This window comes from Lontra canadensis, unplaced genomic scaffold, assembly GCF_010015895.1.
Source record: "Lontra canadensis isolate GAN:19392208 unplaced genomic scaffold, GSC_riverotter_1.0 scaffold37, whole genome shotgun sequence".
NCBI classification, from domain to species: Eukaryota; Metazoa; Chordata; class Mammalia; order Carnivora; family Mustelidae; genus Lontra; species Lontra canadensis.
In genome coordinates, this window is record NW_022631031.1 from 3,285,833 (window position 1) to 3,294,913 (window position 9,081).

General features: G+C 36.7%; 1 long non-coding RNA gene across 2 annotated transcripts; it reads right to left on the reverse strand.

Moving 5' to 3' along the window:
* Positions 1-393: 393 nt before the first annotated feature.
* LOC116874545 lies at positions 394-8,446 on the reverse strand. Of its 2 annotated transcripts, none has more exons than XR_004384018.1 (4): positions 8,414-8,446; positions 5,981-6,032; positions 4,838-4,891; positions 394-481 (listed from the first exon to the last, which is right to left on the reverse strand). It is a non-coding gene; the product is annotated as an uncharacterized LOC116874545 (long non-coding RNA). The 2 variants fall into 2 exon arrangements; XR_004384017.1 differs by lacking the exon at positions 8,414-8,446 and adding an exon at positions 8,259-8,291.
* Positions 8,447-9,081: the final 635 nt, after the last annotated feature.

The following is a 9,081-nucleotide window of genomic DNA, read 5'->3' on the forward strand; positions in this document are numbered from 1 at the left end:
AGAGGCTTTAACCCACTGAGCCACCCAGGTGCCCCCACATACTTCTTTCTTTATCACAAGTGACATATCGTTGCACAACATTACCATTGGGAAAACCGAGACTCAAGAACATCTGAGAAAAACTACTGGACAGGTAGCACGTAATAGCATGGTCTTTAGTCTCAATCCAATATGATTTTAGTACCAGAGTTTCTACCAACTTAAGCAAATTTGCCAAGCTTCATTTCCTCGTCTACATACTGGGGATGATAATAATACCTACACCTCATACAGTTGTGAGAATTCATTAAGAATATGAATACAAGGTTTTTAGCACAGTGCTTGAACATTGTTAAGTATCCAATAAATGTTAAGCTATATGCTATTAATAATTTTTACTTTATCTAGAGATACTGTCCAAGAAGTGGCAGATCTGATCTGATGCTAGTTCTGAGTCCAGAAACTTTGTTCTTAGCCATTACAGTATACTGCCTTTCATTGTCTGTAAAATGAGAGCATTCTAAATGTACCACGATTTTCTAGTCCTGAAATATTGTGATATTGGGGTACAAAGATGTTTGTTAATCCCTCATTTTAGTTACTCTATCCAAATCACAATTACTTTATCCAAATTACACAATCCAAATTACTCTATCAGATCACAGAAATTACTAATTATACAATGAATTTTGTCATTACAAGAAAGTTAAGTGGTCATTCCTTGCTTAGAATCAATTATCTAACCTTAAAAATTTGTGCTAAAATGAGAAACATATCTGTGTAGCTCAGGGTACTTTATTTGTAATAATGTAAGTTTGAAATTAGAGAAAAAAGTCAGGTTCCTTGTTTGAATTCTATAAAAATAGGCATCATCTCAACTACACAAATGGCTCAAAATTGGCTTTGCCCACAATGGACTTTTTTTTTTTTTAATCTTAACTTTGAACCACAAGGCATATACATTTAGTAGGTTAAATTTACTTTATTGCTGAAAGGAGTTAGGTGACTCCCACCAGGGAACTGATTGGGTTTGTAAAGCCAAAACAATCCGAATACTTCAGTTAAACTGACTTAAATGAAACTATCTTGATTTTGAGTTATCATTTTGCATTGTCCTTTTCAAGAGCGCAATTTTATGTAGAGGTATAGGACACCAATGAGAAGATTACGTTTCTGAATATCGGTGACTGTATCCCTAATTATGGCTTCACATAAGAGAAGTTAGTTCAGCTCACCGCATATTATTTGACAATGGCTGAGCTTTCTTTCTGGAAAGAGGAGCTCCGAAAACTGTTTATGTTTGGAAAAAATGAGATTTCTTCCACTGGACTGAGTTCTTATTTATATATAATTGTGACTTACTCTACTTTTTCACTGGGGACTCTTTCTCATATTCATTCACCCATGAGATGTTCATGGCCAAGGACAAATCTTGAGAGTGTTTAGCAAGCAACGCTCCTAGTATGATAACTATTTATTAAGTACATACATGTGTATTTAAATTTACCTTTAATATACTGACTGTTTCAGTATGAAACTTAATAGAGTCATATTAATCATTTACTGAAAAAAGAAAATCTACATTCTGAAGTTAACCAAATATCTATCACATTTGAAAAATCTACTATATAAGAGGATACACATGATTTTCTGCTAATATAAATTGGTCCTCCTCATGGAGTATCTCAAAAAACTGGCTGCCATTTCATTTATGGATAACACGATCAGGAAATAGAGTAATTTCTTCAAGTCTGTTCTCTTTCACAAATTTTTAGGCGTTATATCAGTTGTGGTTTTCCTTTGAGACTGCCATTTATTGGTCTTTGTCATCCTTTAGAAAATGGAAGAAAAGTAAATCCCTCCTTTAAAGATTGATTTACAAAGATGGGAAAGAATATAGGAAAAGCTGTTTCCAGTTTCATTTATAGTATAGTATCTCCATGTGAAAGGAAACCAGTATCCAAGTATATGTGGAAAAAGAGCTTTTTAACAAAGAAATAAAAAAAGGTGATGAGCTTGAAAGTCATCAAGTTTATCTTTAAAAAAATTAAAATATTTCAAAATACAGTATGGGGCTTTTATTCTTGCCACCTATTTGCTATCTCACAGCCACCCCATCATGTCAAATAACCTGGGCAAGAAGCTTAATGTGGGACTTGATCCCAGGACTGTAGTATAATGACCTGAGCCAAAGACAGATGCTTAACCAACTGAGCCACCCAGGTGCCCCTATGGAGCTGACTTTCAAGCAGAATCACGGAAGATGCAAAAATAGTTCTTGTGATGCAGAACTTCTTAAGTAGACTGAATGGATGAAAAAACAGGGGGAATTAGAGAAGAAAACCATTATGGAGCTGCCCAGGCTCTGTGCCTGAATTGTCAGTGGGGCTGTGAGTCACTGGGTCTAAGGTTCAGTGGCCAATTTTAAACAGGCCATGGAAACACAAAATCTCTCCAGGAATTTTCTCCCAAATAGTATGATCTTTGATTTTAGGACATCCCTGAAGAAGTATAGATTGAAGACCTCCTCCCAGATATCAGGTTCATAGGAGGTACTGATATCCTAGTGTTGAAAAAAAACCCCAAAATTAATTTCTGAAAGCTGAGTAGAGTACCTGACTAGATCTCCAAGATCTATATTTTTGAAATTTGGAAAAATTGGTTTTCTTGAGGTTTCAGAATATTGTCTATATGGGTCTAGGAATTATCTTTTAAAACCTTTCTGTGGTTCCTGAGATCCGTGACCACCAGCATAGATAGTAAAGTTAAGAAGAAAGAATTGAGCTGCATTGATGATATAAAGTCATGAGGAGAAATATGTGCACACTTGTCATATTTAAGTGCAGGAATGAGGGCCAGTTGTAGAGTTCGTAGTTTTCAGATCTAATACTGACACAGAAGAACACTAAGAATAATTTAGGGAAGGGGCACCTGGGTGGCTCTGTTGGTTGTTTGCCTTCTGCTCAGGTCATGATACCAGGGACCTGGGCTGGAGTCCTGCATCGGGTGCTTCGCCCTCTCCCTCTGCCTGCTGCTTCCCCTGCTTGTTCTTTCTCTCTCTCTGTCAAATAAATAAATAAAGTCTTTAAAAAAAAAAAAGAAAGAAAGAGTTTAGGGAAGACTCTGGGTTCACCCCACCCCTGGAAAATTCAACATCTTTTTATAATGAATTCAGCTGTACATTTATTTCTGGGATATTTTAGTGAGTCTTTTGGGATTTTATGTATCTGATCATAAGTAGAATATATTAATAACTGCTTTTATATATCTATAGGAACAAGGGAAAAGCCTCACTTAAGACAGATTTTTAAAAAATTAGTTTGATTTGGGCACCTGGGTCATTCAGTGGGCTAAGCATCCAACTCTTGATTTCAGCTCAGGTCATGATCTCAGGGTCCTGAGCTCAAGCCCTGTCTTGGGCTCTGCACTCAGTGGGGAGTCTACTTAGATTCTCTCCCTCTCTATTTGTTCCTCCCCCTGCTTTTTCTCTTTTTCTCTAAAATAAATAAATCTAAAACACAGTAAGTTTGATTTAGACATTCTCCATTATATACCAAGTTTTTTACATAATAGAGACTGTTTTTACTTAAATATGTATGTTTGGTCCTTAAAGTCAACGAGGTGGATCACTTTGGCAAGTGAGCAAGTGATCTAACCAATTAACTCCCTTTGCAAAGTTTTCAGTTATTATCCTCTAAGATGGCAGATAGAATAAGGTATAGAAAAGACATTGTCTCTAATCCTCCCGTGTTGTATAGAATGTCTTACTTATACAGGACAACATGAAATAAATGTTATATAACCACATGCAAAATCATATTAAATTTTGCACCTGACATTTGCAATATGGAAAGCTAGATGCCAATAACTTTTTTTTCAAACAATACTTTAAACATTTTTTGATAACACTTAAAAGAGAAAATTTATTTTTTATATATTTTTATTATTATTATTATTATGCTATGTTAGTCACCATACAGTATGCCATTATATTTTTGATGTAGTGTTCCAAGATTCATTGTTTATGCATAACATCCAGTACTCCATGCAATACATGCCCTCCTTAATACCCATCACCAGACCGACCCATCCCCCACCTCTAAAACCCTCAGTTTATTTCCCAGAGTCCACAGTCTCTCATGGTTCGTCTCCCCATCCAATTTCCCCCCTTCATTTTTCCCTTCCTTTTCCCAATATCCTCCACGCTATTCCTTATGTTCCATGAGTAAGTGAAACCATATGATAATTGGCTTTCTCTGCTTGACTTATTTCACTGGGCATAATCTCCTCCAGTCCCATCCATGCTAATGCAAAAGTTGTGTACTCATCATTTCTGATAGCTGAGTAATATTCCATTGTATATAGGGACCACATCTTCTTTATCCATTCATCTGCTGAAGGGCATCTTGGCTCTTTAACGCAGTTTGGTTATTGTGGAACTTGCTGCTATGAACATTGGGATGCAAATGGCCCTTCTTTTCACAACATCTGTATCTTTGGGGTAAATAACCAGTAGTGTAATTGCCAGTCACAGGGTAGTTCTATTTTTAATTTTTTGAGGAACTTCCACACTGTTTTCCAAAGTGGCTGCACCAACTTGCATTCCCACCAACAGTGTAAGAGGGTTCCCCTTTGCCCACATCCTTAAAAGGAGAAAGCTTAAAGCAAAAAATTTACCCTGCCACTCTGTGCCACTGTAATACATTCACTGTTTTATTGCTTCAATATAATCTTTAAGACCTTCCTTGCCCAAATTCACATATAATTGAAGATATTACCTCATATTTCCATAGTCTTCAAAACTTTCATATTTTAATGGCTGAAAATATTGTATTACATTGATGGGAGATTTACTTACATGATCAGTCTTCTGTTGCCAGACAGTATGTTTTTGTCTTCCCTTGCCCAATCCCTGGCATTACACGAAAAAAAGGAGAAAAATTTGTAATTTATACCTCTGTAAGTCTTTTTCTTTTTCTTCTGAATGCTTTTCTTGGGATAGATGTCTTGGAATTAAGTTACTGGTCAGCAATTTTATTTCAGTTGTCTCTTGCCATAATCTCCCTAGGGAGAAATCACATACTTAGCGTTCAAGTATATTTGTTCATATGTAGATTTTCCAGACTATTTTAGATCAAAGTATACCATATATTTAAATAGAAATATTAACAACAGATCTAGTAGCAGTCATTTCTGAACAGAGATTTAACTCATTTAATAAAGTAGTATATTTAAAAGAGTACATCAGATAAATTAGAACAACACTCCCAACTCTCCATATCAAGTGCTACAGAAAAGAGTATGCTTTGAAATCAGACAAACCTGCATTCAAATCCAGATGTTTCTACCTACATGGTTATTTTCCTCTTCCTCATTGGGAAAAGAAAGGATAATACGTATCTCCTGTGGTCACTGTTAGAATAAAATTAAATGAGGAGGAAATTACTGAGGTCAATGCTTTAAAATCTAAGACCTTTGTGTTCTTTCTAAAGATGATGAAAAGTCATCTGGGGTCTATCTTAAATTCAGTATTAGTTGATTTTGGGGATTACAAAGTGTTTGGTTGTCCCATAGTTTATGAATAGCAAGCACATTCAAATGGGAATTCAAATTGCTGTGACTATCTAAAGATTACCAATTCTTGATTTACTTTTATAGCAGAAATGAGATAATGTGAACTAATAGCTACAGGTGTGAGTTTGATGATATTGCTTCTTTATATCTGGCTCTTATTTAGGCTTTTGTGTACTTGTGTATTTCTAAACCTCTATGAAACTATGTTCATTTTCTGGACAAAAGGACAAAATTATTTTACTGGTCAAATTAAAAAAAGGATATCTCCAAATATTTGCAGCCCCATGTTTGACAAAAAGAAGCCAGAAATATTTGCTAGTTTGAATAGTATGCTGGGCAGTACCAAGTGGTAGATTATTTGCATGTAGAAGAACACAGACTGAACCCTAGGTAAGGCCACATTTTATTAAGAACTTATATGATTCACCTGTGAAGAGAACACATTCATTTCTCTGGTATCTGAAGGTAGAGAGGAAGGCCTGTGAAGAAAGAGAAAACTAGTAAAGACAAAGGATATGAGACATCAAACATATGCAGACATTTGTCCTTAGTCATATATAGTTGGTTTTTTAGTTTGTTTTTGTTTTTGTTTTTGTTTTTGCTATCCTCAAAAATATATAGTATTGTTAGGAACTAGTCTCTCCTGGAGGGATCACTGGCATCCCGTCATCAGACAATTTCCTGAAGGTTTAAAGGAGAGTCTAAGCTTTACAGTGTTATGGGGAGTTGAAGAAACCATTTATTCTGGTCTTGCATGACAATCATTTGAAAATGATTTTCATAAATTCGACAGTGAGTTCTATGCACATTCTAAAGATGTCCAGCTGTATCCTGCTGATAGTCACAAAGACAACTGTCAGAAATTCTAAGTGTTGCATTCTGCTTTACCATTTGTACTTGTCTCATTTCTCCCTTGTTGCTTTGTATTTCTTGCCATATAATTTTATTAAGAATTTTTAAAAAGAGAGAAAAATCCCATAAACTTCAAGTAACATTTCATCAAAGATTACAAAGAGGAAACCACAAAACAGAAGCAGCCTAATATTCAGTCACATCAAGAGTCTCTACTATGAAACCCATGGATTTGACAGAGGCTTTGTTGAGCTGCCCAGATTTTTTTCATTTGTGTGAGGCAAAGCTGGCAGTAGATGCCTTGTTATACACTTTGTTCAGGCAAAGTATGCTTAATTTACACACACCTGACTTTTCATTCAAACAACTGGGGCAATGCAAAATGTCTCCGGTCATAAAAAGAATAATTGAAAGGATGCAAAGAAACAAAAATTAGATGGATGTAGCTCAAAAATTATATTTGTCACCACAGAGATTTCTTTTATTTTTAATTTTTTAATTGAACTTCCTGAAATCTCTAATCACTTCAACTGGACAAGAATAAGAAAAGGATGTTTATTTCTACCTCAATATAAAAAGAAATCTTGAAATACTTAAATTACAGTTAAGTCAATTTCTCCCTACAGATAATTTAGTCTGAAAGAATGCCCAGATTTTAGAGGGATATGCAATCACTTATTTGAGGCCATTGGTTAGCCTCCTCTTTTGATGTTCTTCCACTATCAATGTGACTATGTCACATCTATGTGAGGGGCACAGGGAAAAAAAAATGTTGAAAACAATCATACATCAGTTCTAGCTGAAACATAATTATGACCCATTAAGAAAAGTATGTTTCAGTGAAAATAATAAACTTTTCAAATACTTAAATCATATCCCCTCATGATGGAGAACATGCCCCTAGGTACCGCTAGTACTAGATCTTTCAAGCCCAATCAGTTCCACCATGGCTGCCACCATTAATGGGCACAGCTGCTGAAGTCAGAATATGTTAAGTTCAGGACCTCATCCGCCGCTACCAACCCACTCAAACTGAAAGAGCTTTTCCTTGGGCACTGTTTGTTTCCTAACCGCATCCTGATAGAGCCTTAAATTAACAAGTTTTTTAATCCCTTCCTTGAGTCTACTGACACATAACCTGCTCCCTGAGAGCACTTGGGGAGTCTGCATTATTTTAGAGCACTTAAATGTTTTAAAGTACTCTTTAGTTTGCAAAATCACTAATTTATTGGGTCATGTTAATGAACTGTCCCAAAGCAGCTTTCCAAAAAGGAAAAATGTTTCCAGATAGCAGTTGATACACTGAACAGAATCTATTTAAAATTTATTCACGTAAGACTTTGAAAACATTAATCAGCTAGATGACAGTCTGGGTTTTCATATTTTTAAACCCCAGCCCATCAGGGAAGTAGCCACTATTTAATCATTTCTCAAGAGGCATCCTGCTCTAGTGGAAACTTCAAGGACCAGGGGGGAAAAAAAAAAAAAAACAAATTTTAAGTTGTACCCAACGCCAATTGATTGGTAATGGCTTCTTAAAGTACTGGATAGAAAAGGACTCTGGGATGACATGGAAGCAAGGAGCAAAAGAGTGTTGAAATTGATTAGCGATGACTGTCATGTGCTCCGGAAATGGCCATGACAGTTTACGTGCCACAGATCCACAGCGTGCATGGGCTATGAAGATAAAAGCCCTAGATTCCAACCATGGTGTTCTAATTTTAAAGTTCTAGACCTTATGTAACTAAACCTTTCAGTTTCAGGTTCCTCAGCAGTAAAGAAGGGAAGGATATACCTGTAGCTGTTTTAGTTGCAAAAGCAGAGGAGAACAAGTGTGAAAAAAAGCAACTTACTTTTAAAGCAGTATTTACTTTCTGTTGTTGTTGTTGTTGTGAAGGTTCTTTAAAGTGCAACCAAAAAAATCCTTTTTGTCCCAGTATGAAAAAAAGTTATTTTTCAATAATTAGGCACACAGAGCAGTGCGCAAGCTCATTTTGAACCTCCTTACCTTACAGTTAAGGCCAGCCTTGCTGGCCTGGAGCGCCTCGGAGAAGAACATGGCGGGCCAAACTGTTGCCTTTCCCAGAAGTGCCAGACGAGAATCTCGGGAATATCGGGAGAGCCGGGGATGCCCAGCGCGCATGCTCCCAATCCCAGGCTGAGGGTGTCCAAGAGCGCACGCGGCTGGAAACGCAGAGTCGGTGAGGGGGCTGCCGGGACCTAGTGGGCGGTGACTTCCGGGAAGAAGGAGCAGTGAAGAGCTGCAAAGCGTGTAAAAGGATGGGTCCTGTGGACTGTACCTGGGATTCCAGCCTTGAAAGAAAGTGCTTTCTGACTGTGCCTTGTGCTTCTAGAGAATGAAATGCCGGCGGCCTGGATTTGTGGGTTGAGCCTCTCTGCTGTGGAGCCACATGAGGATTTAATTACTTCCTTTTTTATTGTGGTTAAAGAGGAAATTTTGTTGCAACCTCCTGTAAACTCGTATTTTCCAAGTTATAAAATTGAATATACAGGAGACTGCCACCCAATGAGCTAGGTATAGACACCAAACGTTTTGCTTCCCATTCTTTTGCTTTAGAGATAGTGCTGACATATTTAGGTGTGAAATAATATATCTGTTATTTACTTCAGATTAATGGAGATATAAATGAAATATGAATGGCCTTGAAGTGATGA